We start from the raw sequence: 15647 nt of genomic DNA on the forward strand, positions 1-15647 counted from the left end.
TTTTAAATAGCAGGTTCATTTCTCCGGTGATCTAATTTAGGGTTTGGTATCAAACAATGTTTCAAACACATAAAAAACCTCCTATGGTAGATTTTTATCCCTAATGTTTTCCAGCTGGTCTCTAATAACTGTTCCTAATTGTACTTGTTAAAAAGTGGATTTATGAATCTCAATTAGACTGGTTTTATTTATCCTACAGTAATTTTCAGTACCAACCAAGACCATTTCAAGACAGAAAAAGTTTTATGCGGATGACAGAATAATTATGAAAATAAAAAGGAAAATGCCTTTTATACAACTTAATTCTCAGTAATTCTATTTCAATAATCCAAAACAGAAAATACAACGTGTAATAACCATTTTGGGAACTTTGTTCATTCCACAAGTTACAAGGTACTTTTATTACTAGGATATTCAGCTTTGCTTGTGTGCCCTACTGTGAACGTAAAGATTTACAACATTCTCAGTGAATCTATTAAAATTTTCTTTGCAAACTTAATATCCTGATTCAGCAAAGTATTGAGATACAAGCTTACTCTAAGCACACACTGAAGATTCCAGTCAATGTAAAATTTCCTGAAATTCATGCAGGGCAGCTTCAGCAAAGTTGTTAAGTGTATGCTTATCTTGAAAGTTTAATGTGACTAAATCTTCATCGGGCACCCAGGTAGTCATTTAACTAACTGTTTTGCTGACCAGTGTCCAGTGTTGTGAAAGTTACAATACATCCTTGCAAAACAATGGCTTCCCTCCCATGACTAATACATACTCTAAGACCAGTTCTCACTTGGCCTCAGTATAAACATATGCTATACAAAATTTTTTGTCATCTTACTGTGAAATGTATCCTTAAAGAGACAGCACCTCGGTTGCAGGATTTATGAGATGGCATTGCTGTCAGGATTCAGACATTAAACAGTATCAGCCACATCTCTGCATGAGCATTATCCATCTCCCACAGAAAGCTAAGCAAAATTAGTAAACATGACTATGTGCCTGCCGTGCCGTATCTATGAAAAAGCAAAGATTCCACAGTTTAATAGAGGAAAAAAATTATAAGTGACATAAACTGTTTTAGACTAAAATATATCCCATACATGTGAAAAAACTTCTGCTACAAACACATTTTTCTATTACAGTCTCCTACAGCTTTCCCAGATGGCCAGGTAGTGGCTATTCCTTGGAGGTCACCATATGCTGTACAATTAGTGCGTCATGTCTCCGATTAACATTCAGATTTCTGACAAATGTCCATGAAATCAGAGCTGGAGACCAAGACTTGTGCATCAAAGAAGGAAAAAGAGGCTCTTCCATGGCAAATTCTGAAACTCAAAGTCATTATACCTAATGTAATAACCATGAACGTTCTCCTTGAACACCACTTCTAGCCAAGTCAATGGACAAGGCCATCTTATTTCTGCAAGTTTCTACTCATTGCTAGGCTGAATATAGACACAAGAATGCTATTTTTACAACATTACATTACAACATTGTCTGTTGTTGCAGCCAAACACTTTGGCTTGAAAATTTGACTTCAGATATGCGTTAAGTAATGCACAGTAAATTCTCATCCAAGAGAAAAAAAGATATGCTAGTGTGCATGCAAAGCTGTGCTCTGGGCACAGCACAGTTAACACATGCCTGCTGTCCACTCGACATTTTCCTTAAAAGCTGCTGTGAAAAAATCAGATTTCTCCCCAGAAGTACTATGATTGAAAGTAGCAACTTGAAAACAGCAATGTTTTTATGGGCTCCTGTGAAGAGGATTCTCCAGCGCTCAGTAGGGTGAATCCAACCTTCTCAAAAATACTGATCCCATTATTCAGTTTTGGTAATTAAAATGTTTTCTAAATGATTGTTCCCCAGCAGGAGGAAATTGATTAATTTTAATGCATTATTGTATTTTAGCATGGAACAACTTTTTTTTTTCCTCCTCCTCTTGTTCCCACCATTTGCAGATGAATTATTTAGATGTGAAGATTTGCCTACTCTATTTGACATGAAGCTTTAGGGAGTAAGTGGAGAAACCCAAGGAGTGCCTCATCATTTACAAGTTCAGTTTCTTTCTATTTGGATATTGATTAGCAGAGCATGTATTGTGAGGAAGCGGCCTGACTAAGGGAACATAGATCTAAATGTGACTTTAACAGAATTTACATATTTAGAAATGCATTTGAGGGTTTCAATATATGCTGCTTTCAAGTAGTTTCGTTTGTGTTTTTGGGGGTTTTGTTATACCAGGCCACAGAATCTTATTTGATTTAAACATATTTGAATAACACTATGAGTATCATTTACAAACACAGTGCACTACTTATTTAGCCCCAATTGCTGATTCCTTTAAAGCACACCCATTGACTTCAGTTGGTTTTGGGTTAGGCTGTTAATCACTTACATGAGTGTAAAAAGAAGAAGCAAACATCTGGAGAGCTAACCTCAAACACTGGTTCAAAACTAGACCCTGTCCCATCTGAAGAAAAGTGATGCATGTATCTTACAATTCTATCACAGCAAGCAATATTTTAAATAATTAAAATTATTTTGTGTGTTTTCATCTTTTGCAGTAATTTGAGTAGAATCAATGCTGCCACAGATGACCTAAAAACCTGCTCCCAACATTTTTTTTCCTTTTTAGAAAGGCTTCTGCATGATTACAAATTAGAAGGAAAATCCAATATGATTTTAGCAGACAATAAAAGTTTGCTTACATATCCACTTTATTTTCAAGCAGACTTCAGATACATGACAAAACTGATATATAATCGGGTCTTCTGGAATGAAACTATTATCAACCAATTGCACAAAATACAGCAACAACTAACTGGCTTTGGACTTAGTAGCAACTGGCAGCAGCAACATCCAAAAAATTAAGAGAAATGACCAGGGTAGACTGGTCTATAGGTAATGCAAGACTAATTTGCCTAGAGATGCATACAGATGCATACTCACAAGAACTTTGCACAGGATCTTGGACCACTCTATAAGTATGTTAAGATTTTTTAAAAAAGTATCAGGAGCATTAGTATTCCCAGAAAATAGAAGGCACTGATGTTATAGGCAGTCTTTGACAAAGCCAAGAACAGGCTTCACCTTTCCTGATTCTGTAGCACATTTCTTTTTCTGGCAGTAGATTTATCCAATAAGCAACAGTAATCATAACATTTATTGCTTAATATTAAATTTACTAAAGTGCTCAAAGGTCTCAAGTAGAACGAAGGCCATCCAAAGAAACTGTTTGTCCTAAAAAACTTACTGTCCTACATATCTCTGACGAAAGTCTCATCTTCAAAAGAACAGCAAGACTTCACTGCAGTTGAATATCCCAGCTGCTAGCACTTTCCATCATTGTGGACTTAGTTTGAGTTCACGTTTGAAACTCAGCTCCGATAGAGGCCAAAAATAAAAAAGTCATGTCCTTCATACAGCAAAGTTATGAATGTATGTTACAAGATAGTAAGCAACACAGAGGCTACATTATATTTTGGGCATACTGTACAGACTTAAGTCTTGTGTACAATTAAAGAAAAGAATACTACAGTATAAAGGAGAATGGCATGAAGAACACATTATCCTATTTCCAAACAGTCCGGTATCTGATGCCTTTGAATAATGAGGTTTAGCTAGATGAGAAGAATTCTTTGTCCATTATGAATTCATACATATATGTAATGAATAACAACCTACCAGGTGAATGCAAGAAAATACTTATTTGTATCAAAGTTGGGGTTTTTTTTATGACAGGCAACATGCAACACAAGACATCTTTTAACTCATACACAGATGTCCAAGACATTAGCTAGAAAGAAAGAATCTGATTAGCAGCTGGGGTTTCAGTATGAAATGCACACACTCAAACACCGCTTTCTCTTTGAGTGGATCAGATGGTTTAAACGGGGATCATATCTGCTCATAAGATATTTCTCACTGTGGCTTAAGAATTTACCTGAAGTGACATCAATTTTTAAGACTGCATTCTTCACACTACTAACCAGAGTGATTAATGAGGGCAGATGTACAAACCCCCACACGCAAGGAGTCAAGCTTATAATTTACAGCGTCGCCTCCCAACAGTGATATTTTTATGCATACTGACTTGCACTATTTCTTCTCCAGAACTCTAATGCAAGAGTTAAGAGTTTATATTGCTTTTTATTTTTCCCATGCAATGTAATAAGCAAGCGGTATGCAAGTACCCCAGAATATGGAAAAGAACCACTTTTAAACCAAAAAGGTAACCTATATGTAAAAAGAATCAATGGTACTAAACGGCTTCACTGAAATAAATCCAGTGCTAACAAATGTATAATGCTCTCTGTTGGCAATTGAAAAAAGAAAAAAACAAACAAATCAAAAAGGGCCCAAATAACCCAGAAGCATTAATGAAACCACTATCAATGTCTTCTAGTGAATTCAGCATTCACGAAAGAATACTGGGCAGGTCTGCTCACTTTTCAGTGCCAACTGTTAAGTATTTAATTCATCCCAATTTCACAAAGTCACAGAATGGTTAAGGTTGGAAGGGATCTCTGGAAGTCATCTGATCTAATGCCCCCCCACTCAAGCAGAGCCACTGAGAGCTAGTTGCCCAGGACAATGTTGAGGTTCCAAAGATGGAGATTCCACATCCTTGGAGTTTTTTAAGATTACATCCTTGTTTTTTATGATGACATTCCTAGCTTTTTGAAACCTGTAAATGCCTAAAGATACATCTACATACCCAAATATTGTCCTTTCAGTGCTTTATGTCCTCCTTTTGTACTACTTCCTCTTCCAGAATTAAGCTGAATTCCTTTCACCCCCCCTACTTATTCTTTTCGGTGCTGTCACCAGTAAACCTGCAAACTCCCATTATTACAAACACCAATGGGGTGTCTGTTGACTACCAGATCCTCAAAAAAAAACAACCAAACAAAAAACCCCACCAACTGGAAAGCCACAACTGAAAGGCAGCTGGGGATTGCACTTCTGAAGCCAGACACAGACAAACTTGGAGAATACCAGGCGGGTGCGTAGCAGTCCTCGGTGGAGTAGGAGCACACAGGCAGCAGGGTCTTTGCAACAAGTTTACATCAGTGGCCAAATTGAGGCCACATTCCATCCCGAAGTGGAAAAGTAGCACTGAGACACCAGTCCTTCCCCTTTCTGGGTGCTGTTTCAAGCACAATTCAGCAGGATATAATAATCAGATCCTAACATTTATGTATCCCTTCAAGTAAATGCAGTGTTGCTGCATTACTAACATTTACACCACAAGAGCACTTTTGCAAGCTCAGAATACATATTTGCCTCCTCCTTCAGTAGTCTGCACATTGGTAGGTTGCGTTATGAAAGTCAGAGCCTATTTCATTCCAGAGTACCTGTGCAAACATGTTTCTTTTACAAAAGTCAACAGAACTACTAGTCTATATTCTGCTTCCAGTGCAGATTATTTTAAGTAGGTCTCCTTTTTTTTTTTTTGAATGTCTGCATACAGAAGAAACAACCTAAACTTAGCTCTTTACTACATAGAGAAGACAGACCCTAAAATTGTCCTCTGCTTAATGTTCTACCAAGCTGCCCTTCAAGCAGAAAACTTAATCCTTAAACAAAGCCTAAAAGGCAGGATAAGACAAAAGACAGACCTGCAGAAAAATAAGGGGGGGGGGGGGGGGGGGGCGGGGGGAAACATCTGGAACATCTGCTGAAAATATTCGGAGGATGCCTGAATTATCTAGAAACCATCAGAGTTAAATGCTGGACGTTAATCAGCACAGCAGCATCCTGCTGTTTCTCTTTGTCTCTCTTTTTCTGTCAAGCAAAAGGATTTTGCACACCACACACAGATCTGATTCCTCACCTTAACATTCTCATTTAACTCAGTAATGTCTGGGTGAGCCTTTTATCTGTTGCTGAATTTTATTTAGTTGTTTCTTTGTCCTCTCCTGTTTATTTTCCTAATTATGTTTTTTTTTCTTGCTCTTTTCTACCTATAAGTAACTTTCTGTATCTTTCCTACCCACACACCTCTGCCTACCAAAATAGTTTCCATTGCCTTTCTTGTTTGACATTGTTTGCCCCTCACGCAGGGTTCTTGCGTTTTACAGATCAGAGCAAGAGGAACAAGATCAGTTTCCAGGCTGCACTCAGACCATCCACAAACAATCCCACGGAACATATTTTGAGAAATAAATTTCATTTACATCTTTATCAGCCAGAGTGGTACAATATAAACCAGAAAGAAAGATTAAGAAAAATAAAACTTTTCAAAATTCCTATGGATTGGAATGTACATAGCAGCTGTCTCAAGTATTAAGAGCACCCACTGCATTCATTTGTTAACAGATACTTTGCTATCTTTTGACCACAAACAGCAGACAGTATTTTGTCATTGGACAGATCTCAGTTTACATAAATCACAGCTTCTGCCCAGTTTATAACCCAGTGCTACGTAACAACCTCATGGATCTCCTGCAACAGGCAGTACCAAGCAAATGAGTCTCCTCCCATTTGCAGCATACAAATCTGTGTATTTGACCATCATTATTTACTATAAATGAATATTTTGTAAATATAATCTACCACTGTTGTAATTTCTGTGACTTACTCCCAGCAGCCCTCACTGCAGAGACTGCATCTAATCAATCCTCAATTAATATGCAAATATATCCGATAGGCTACTGATGTCTTTCCTTTAAAACACACAATACATAATTAACGACAGCTATAATGGCACCAAAGACTCCAAACCAAAAGAACTTCTCACTGTAATTTACACTTACAACCACTAAAGAAGACTGATTTGTTGGAGTATTTCTTTTTCAAGTTTTTTGCAGTCTTCTGGAAAAGCCATTATTAGTAGTTCTAGTCAGTGACTGCAGTTACTATACTTGGCTCCTCAAAACAAAATTCTATGTAACTAAGTACAATGTTATTTCCTATTGTAACATCTGCTGGTAATAGCTAGGGCTACATCCAAAAATCCTATTTCAGGGAAAGTTTATAGTAAAACAGCAAAAACATCACTGTATACACAGCTCTGTCCTGCTTTAACACTATAGCTATCAAGATCCATCATATCTAAATTAATGTTCAGAGTTATAAATGATATTTTTAAAATGTGTTCATTCATTCATTTACAATAGTTTTTAGACTTTTTACCTTTCTTCACAAGTGAAATAGAAACTAGGCATTATTATGAAAGGGTGGGATTAATCTCGCCAGATTTGAGTAATCCAAAACTTAGATGCCTGGTCTGGTCTGCTAGTCCACCTTGAGGACTAGTAGACTACCAAGGACTACCTTGACTTCCTTGGAGGAGGGTGGCAGGCATCATATCCAGAAGGCAATTAATCCTAAAGGTGATACCATCTGCAAAAACAAGCCTCCAAATGTCTAATCTCTCTGCAAATAAACACTGGTATAAAACTCTTCTTTCTTTAGCATTTCAGTGCATGACTAGTCACATGGTGTTTTGCAGAAGGCAATGCATAGTAACACTGAGAAGTAAATTTTCTGATGCTTGAACTGTATCTATAAAATAACTGATTGGCTCTGTTTGGTTGATAAAATACCTACCCGAAATATGCACACCAAAAAAAGGGGGTGGGGAATGAGGAGAAGGGATGAAGAATATTCCTGCATTGGACATTTTTACTAAGTTTGAGAAATGGTAGGTGTTATAACTTTAATGGTTCTGATTTGCCTTATCCATTTTAACACACAGAATTTAATATGATTTCAAATTAATCACAGTATTTCTTTAAAGTGATATTTACAGCTTTTACATTTAAATGAAGGCAAACAAAAGTATAATTTATGCTATAATAATGTCATATAAAGTATCGTTGTTTTAATTTTTTAATAGAATTAAGCTAGCTGTGGCAAGTAGATAAAACCCCTTTGAATAGTGAAACACTGCCATAGTTTGTCTTGTCAAGGCTCCTGCTTCTAAGAATATTTATGATTTTACCGTTCCTTGAGAACCATAAATGACACAGCATGTCAATGAGACAGTTTCAATCTCAAGTCTGGATATTTCTGTCCAGAACTAGAGTATAATTCAGTCTCCATCCCCAGATAACCCCAGCCTTTCTCGTTATACTGCTAACAAAGGGATTAATACTGGACTTCCTCCTGAGAAACAAATTCTATACCTTGTGCTAACCTCCATGACTTTGCCAAGACTGCATGGAATGAAAATGAACACAGCATTTCATTGTGAATTAAGAAAGCACGAATCAGACCCCAGTGTGCAAAGCAGAATGGCAATTTTCTGGAGTGACTGCCTGTCAAGTAGGTACTAGACTATGATGCACAATTCATTTGACAAACTGAGTGTCAGTGAAGTCACCTACCAGTGTCCTATGCTGCTACCAAAAGCATGTTGGCTGCTAAATGACTTGACATTCTTTTTTCTTTTTCTACTGAGCTTATTTTAGAAAGGTTGTATATCAATCTGGAAAGTGCTGTGAACATGATGTTATCATAATGGTACCATATGCCAGTCGACTACTTACAAATCATCCATGCTTCCCTCACTTGGTAGATTTTAAAAGCATGATAAAGAACTTGATTCTCCTCATGCTTACACTGGCTTTATATCCGTATACTTCCATGTTTTATGCTGGTAAAAAAAAAAAAAGGACAAATATTTATACCAAATCCTCAAAAAACCTTTAAAGGCTCTTAAAATAGTTGTGTCAAATGACAGTTTTTCCTATTTGAATATTTGTCTCAAAAACAGATGTGAGTATTAGAAATGCAAACCCTATGAAGAAGTAGAATATGCTCCCAAAACACCTTATCTAGCCATACAATATATAGAAATAGGTTACATCCTTTAACTAAAGAGCTTTGGAGCTTTTAATTTATCTTCCTGGTTTGGCCCCTTAAGGAGGCAACTGTGAATTCGACTACTCCATCTTACAGTTTCTCTATGTTTTTTCCCACCTTCTTTGTTCTAGAGAAAGCAGATTTTTATGTGTTTACAACACTCCATAAACCTTGCAAAAAATCATGTAACCTAAGATGTGATAAAAACAGGAAGTTAGCAAAAGTTTACATCTTAACAAGGAATCCAAGAAAAAAGGTTACAGAAAACTTCAGCAGCATATCTGAACTTAAGAGAGCCTGAACCCATTTCCACTCAAATCTACCAGTTACATGGGGGACACAAAAAAAAAAAAAAAAAAAAAAAAAAGGATTTGTTCACAAATTTCACACTTGCCTAACCTTCAAGCTGTCATCTTCTGGCAGTTCTCTGGTGCCATTTTAACCCTTTAAGACATTTTTCAGAGTGACTATTAGTGCTCATCAAACGCTTTAGGTTGAAAAACCTAAAAAATTAAGTATATGAAGTTTGAGCATAGAACTATTTTCACTCAGCTACTGCACCTTACTCCTCCTCCAGGCAAAGCGTATCTCTAGCAGTGAACCCGATTTCAGCTTCATGCCCTGCTCGTTCACCAGCCTATATAGCCAGGTTGTTACTAGGAGAAATTCTCAGTACCAGTTCTTACTGCAAAAGAAAAAGTTAGGCCTACCAGTTGTGGTCTTGTTTGCAATCTGGTGCAAATTGGATGTGCTCTTCTTTCCTGCTGTATTTCTGAGTGTGCTAAGTAGTGACCTTCATGTTTTATCTCTCTCCTGCTCTCTGAAAGAAGCTTTCATACAAATTTCAGTATTTTGCCTTCAGAACAGCAGCCAGATAGGAGAAATGGCCTGAAGGGCTTAGCACTACTGTTAATACACAAGTGGTTGTAAGCACACTTAACTTAGAGAATTCTAGACTTGTCTCTGGACATCCTAGCTGAATACTTTAGACTGTCTGGGCTATAGCCCACTGTTTTATAGCTACCCAGTCTGATCTTCCCAAGGGCATGGAATATCATCTTTTCATGAATGGGTACATAATCATTAATTTCTAAGCTAAGGATCACATTTTGTAAACTTTAAATAAAATTTATCCTCTGTATATGTATACACCAATTGTACATCACTCACAGGAATCACACAGAAGTATCACATAGCTGAATTCATCTGGCAATCTTAAAAAGTGATTCTATCTGGGATTTGTCTCCTTTGAGAGTAGCTCTTCTAATTTTCTACAAGCTTTTTCATCTCTCTCTCCTTAACATACAGAACTTCCTCACTGAGGTTTCAATCAGTTTTGTGCAAAGGAAAGTACCAATCGCTACTGCAGCATGGTCAGCCTGCACAGTACAGAACAATGAGGTTGAATTTTTTTAATCTTTTCCATTAACAGCTGAACAACCCTTTCTAGGGGTATCTCATTAGTTACAATTACCATCGTGAATAATTTCCTTGGTCCCAGGTTTTACATACTAGTCATTTTTAGTAATATGTGAGACAGGCAGAGAAGGACTCCGTTGCCTCAACAGGGATGACAAGTGCTGTTTGAGAAACCTGAGGAACACTAAGATATCTGCATTGGGCACTAGATACAACATGTGTCTCACAGGACAACTGAATGCTTTTGGAGCAGCAACTAGAGACCAGGCAGGATACCCTGGAGACCCTTAGATGACTGTGAGATCTGAGTCCTAACTGCAACTACAGCACGGTCTGAACTCCATCACCATCAGTGGAGAAATTCCCAGTGACTTTGGCTTTGAATTGGAACTAGACTGACTCTTGTAGTGTCACACTTTCTTTTGCACAGATATGTGTAAGGAAACCCATGCCTTCTAGCACTCCTCTGCAAGATGCAACAAGAATTGACACATTTTCATAAAATGACAATAAGAATTAAGTGTGTAAACAGGTAATTCAAACCCAAAGTGGTACAGATGGATAGTTTGTGGGAACCCACCACAGACAGACCCTCTATGCAGCAGGAAGTACATGAAGGCCAATGGCAAGTATGCATGTTGCAATAATTAAAATGTAAAAACTAATGCAGGCACCATACTTACACACTCCCCAGTGCCTGCAGCCCCCACGTTTCAAGAAAAAGAGCTTATAGCTTTTATATAAAGTAACTGTGAACTGTATAAAGCCTCCATTTAAATTTCCACCCCAGAGATTTGCACAGCAGTACTGCAAAAAGTAGTAATTATATAGAAGCTTTTTAATACGCAATGGTATGCAGCACATCTCTTTTTAAGCTGAGCAACCGAAGTAGTATCATAAATATTACGTTTAAATAGTAGATCAAACCACATGGTTTTGAAAACAATAACTAAGCACATGCTTTGTGGGAGCACAGAATTAGAAATGATTTCACAGAGAAGGATAAAAGGTTTGCAGGAATGGCGATCACACTACAGAGAAATAGTTTATACAGCCTGTACTTGAAGGTACATTCACAGTTCCAACACAATTAACTGTTTTCAGAGATTTATAGTTTTGCTGTATGCATTTGCTTAAATATTAATTCTGCTGCCTAGCATTTAAAGAACGATGGATTATTCAAAGTAAAAATGGCTGAATGACCCATTCATAGTAAATATGCTTACAGACTTGCAACTTATTAAGAGAGAACACAGGCTTCTGTTTGATACTTCTGAGTATTAATGTATTTTTAATCGTAAAAACAAGAGATAAAATTAGTCTTTTTTTCAATGACTACAAAACAGGAGCAATATAATGCATCTCTAATATTGTATATTTTACCTCCAGATTTTTTTTTTACTAAAACTATAAAATTTTATGAAGTGGATGACCAGATGACTGGAAAGAAAGACATTGAAATTTTATTTTGAAAACCACATAGTGACCACACCACCATTTTCAATGTTTCGTATGTTGAAACACTGAAACACTTTCACCTTTTCAACTTTTGCAATTCTGTAACAAATTTACTCAGATATTAATAAGAACTTGAAAGAAAAGTTAAGTTCAACAGTTTGCACATTGAAGAAGCCTTCAGAAAATGTTGGTAACAAATAAGAACTCCTGTACCTGCACTGAAACTAATTTTGCAAGCATGTACCATTATCCTTAAACATATGTGCTTATTAGTATTTATTGTTCTAATGCAAAGCAAATTCAGGTGCCTCACACTAACTTTAATAGACTCCAGACCAGCTCCCATGAATGTAAACTTGTTCATCAGCTTTTGCAAGACCTGATCATCAGTCTGTAAAAGATCACATAAAATCATATCCTACGATGAGACTGGTTGGTTGGTTCACTTGCCTTTACTTAGCACTACTATAAGCAAGGCAACACACATAAAGGAATCCATCTATCAGACATTAGTCTGCGAAGGAAAACTTGTGGGATTTAATAACAAAGTGGACATGTAAGGAAGGTCCAAACAGAGAGAGAAAAGCTCTGGCTGCACTCTAAGAGAAATCTAACAGAATGGGAAGGTTTCAAACTGAGACTTGGCTATCCCAGAAGAAATCTCCACAAAATTACTCAGCCCTGTAATGTGAAATTAAGAGACATAACATCCAATCACCTGACTCGATATTTCCATTACCAAAATACAGGTAATATTTTGGGTGGGGGTGGGCAAGGGTCTCCCCCATTTGACGGGATATGGAAGGTAGACAGGTACTGCATTCTAATTAATTCATAATTCATATGCTACGTATTTATGTTCTAAACCAGGAGGTCATAAACATATGAACTGTAGGCTTCCTTTTAGTTAACTCTGGACTTTCTTTCTGCTGGGGATGAGGGGGGGAATGGGGGCTAATGCCAGCCTTCACAGTATTTAGTGATCACAGGGGGTTATTTAAATCTCCAAGCCCTGTGATACTTTGAGAGACGGCTGCCTTGGTTTCACAAAATATTGATCCTTTGCCCACCTCTCCGGGCCAACCAGATGCCCGGTGCTTGCAGCTGAATATTAATAAACATAGACATCAAAACTCTGTGCTGTCACCTGAGGATGTCAGGTGAGCATTTTATTTGGGAGCTGATATCTTGACACTCCCAAACTTCTCTCTCTTTGTTAAGAGCCATCTGGCAGGGTGGCCAGAGTCCTTCCTAAGCAAAAGGGAATGTTTGGCAGCGAGTAGCACCAGTGAGAGTGATTAGACCAGCTCCCCAGCCTCAAGAAACAGGCATCACTTACACACTGCATCCTACAACTTCTCACCCTGTGCCTCTCCTTATCCCAAAAACAACCCTTTTCATCAGGAGCCCTGCTAAGTACAGACAAGGGAAACTGCTACAACCCGACAGCGGAGGCACAGCCCGAGACTCCGCTCACCCGCGCAGAGCAGCAGCCCACGGACGGGGATACACAGGGACCAAATCTGCCTCCTGCAACCAGAAGAAAGTTCGTGCCGACACAACACCCCAGTAAACCATGCGGTGGGGGGGCGGTTTCTGAGAGAAGCGCTGAGAGGGGAGAGTCCTAATAAAGCCGTAAGATTTCACCCACACACACATCTCCTAGATCAGCACTTCCAAAATCACCAACGAGAACCCAAAGAAAGATCGAGGGAAGGGACAGAAACGGGAGGCTGGAGGGAGACTGCCTCCCCCCGGGTTGTCCTCGATGCCTGGGCAGTTCCGGGAGGAGCAGGGAAGGGGGCTTCCTCCCTTGCAGCCAGAGGGTACAGAGGAAGCTCCTTGCCCCGCAGCAGCAGCAACGCTCGGAACAAACGGGGCGTGGGGGGCCGCAGCTGCAGACCCAGGGGCTTCGGCGCCGCGTCCCCCGCAGCGCCCAGCCCCTGTCCCGACTGCGCACCTACCTCGGCGGGATCTGGGGCCGAAGCCCCGTCGTGGGGGCCGATCCGTGGGGCTGCGGCGGCGGCAGCGCGACGCTGCGAGAGGCGGCGGCGAGAGGCGGCGAGCGGCAGCCCGGGCTGCAACGGCCGAGCCAGGGCCGCTCGCGCGGGTGCACCGCACTGGCACCGCTGCCCAGGACAGGGAGGCGATGCTGCTGCGGGGGACTCCGGCCGCCTCTTTGGCTCTGTTAGGAAAGTTACCGCGGCCACACGACCCACCTTAAACCCGCCTCCCCGCAGGACACGGGGGAGGGGGAAAGAGGAGGAGGGAGGGAGGAGACGGGGGTGGGGGCTCGGAGCCGTTCATTTCCCAGCGCAGAACCAAGTCACAGCAGCATCTCTCGGGCTGTCGCTCCGGGATGCAGGGCTGGGCGCACCAGTACTGCCCCGGCTCCCGCAGACGCCGGACTGGGGCCGCGCTCCGCTCCGCTCCCCTCCCCCTGGATTCTTGCATTTACGCGCGGTACCACGGGGCCGGCTTCAGAGCGCAGAAACTTTCCCGTTTCCTGCGGCGCTGACGCTGATTTTTTGGCTTACTCGTTTGGTGATGACTGGTTTGGCATCTCGTTATTTATTTAACCATTTGTTGTTTGGGGGAAGGGGGATCTAGTCCTGAAACCTTGGGGTTTGTGTATGTGTTCTGGGTTGGTTTTTTTCTCCGCCCGATTCAATTAAAATACCTTAAACAGACTAAGAGGACAAAGAATTGACACCCCGGCATCCCAAGGTTGCCCGCCCGAACAATGCATGTGGGAATGAGGAAGCAAACTCTATAGCTGAGGCAGAAACACTTAGCAGCTCAGCAGAGGGTAGCAGATGAGGAAAAACCAAGGCTCCCTGCCTCCTGCAGCTAAAAGAAGGGGATCTCCAGAGCAGAGACCTATCAAACTCCTCTGACGCACTTAGCGGGAGATCATGTAAACTTCTGGACCCATTTCAAGGTGCCTCGGTTTGCAACTACACGCACGCAGTTGTAGGGGCGTGCATAGGTAAACACATGCAGGGCTCTGACTGCCTAAAGCAGCCCCTGGATGGAGAGAAGCTGGCTAGAGCTGATATCAGGCAAGACGGAGGGGATGCTAGTAGACAGAGAAAAGCGTGATGGAAAATTTACCTCTTCTCTAGCATCCTCTACCGTCCAGAGCATCTGCCCTCGTACTGTCAAATCGACTGCACTGCTGCTGTTCTTTAGGGTGGCTCAGTGCCACTGGATGCTCAGAGAGGTATCAGACCGGGAACGAGTTGCACCCCATGACCATCATTTTCTTCCTGAAAGATGTACCAGAAGTTACAAATGTATAATGGTAAAAATTGTTAGACCAAAATGCTTATGACAGGTGATCTGAACAGCTGCATTAACTTTGCTCTTAGCCAGCAATCTTACGCTTGCACAGTCTTTTCAAGATGAAATGCTCTATTTGTATTATGTACTGATTATTTTCTAATTAGAATAATAATGTTGGCTGAGTTCCTCCTTTATCATCTCAGTATGTAAAAAACATAAGACCAAGTCCCTTTTTGATAATGTACCAAAATAGCTAATAGAACTTTTTTGTCATTGTAGCCACACAATGAATAGCCACATTGCACAATATTTTATGTACATATAAGGCTGCCAAACCCCTTTGTCTGCACTGTGAGTTTCTTGGTAACATGCCAGTACATGACCGCAGGTGATGGCAGAGTTTCAAAATGGATAAAGAGAGTTTGAGCCAGAATTGGTACAGTTTCCATAAGGGACTCCCTGCAATCTTCCAGCCTCCCAAAAAACTTCTCCACTCCCACCACAGCTTTCATGCCTTCAGATGCCCAACCTTCCCCTTGCTGCCTTGCCCTGGTTTGCAGCCTTCCCAAGATCCTGCACCAGCCACCTAAATCAGGAGAATGGGGCAGTGGACAGAATACATGATGCGTGCTGGAGTGACTGCTGGCTTCCCCACCTCTTTTTTGCAAACCCAG

At 40.3% G+C, this 15647-nt stretch overlaps 1 protein-coding gene across 2 annotated transcripts in view; it reads right to left on the reverse strand.

Moving 5' to 3' along the window:
* The window catches only part of MEGF11 (multiple EGF like domains 11), a gene marked incomplete at its 3' end in the record, with an annotated part of 303133 nt that overhangs the window by 274873 nt on the left and 12613 nt on the right, over window positions 1-15647 (reverse strand). Inside the window, exon 2 of one of the 2 annotated variants that reach the window (XM_080396936.1) lies at window positions 14803-14957. Of the gene's footprint in view, window positions 1-13652; window positions 13777-14802; window positions 14958-15647 lie in introns of those variants that run through there. The other variant, XM_080396935.1, reaches the window with a different exon arrangement.

This window comes from Falco punctatus (assembly GCF_963210335.1).
Source record: "Falco punctatus genome assembly, chromosome: 7".
NCBI lineage: Eukaryota > Metazoa > Chordata > Aves > Falconiformes > Falconidae > Falco > Falco punctatus.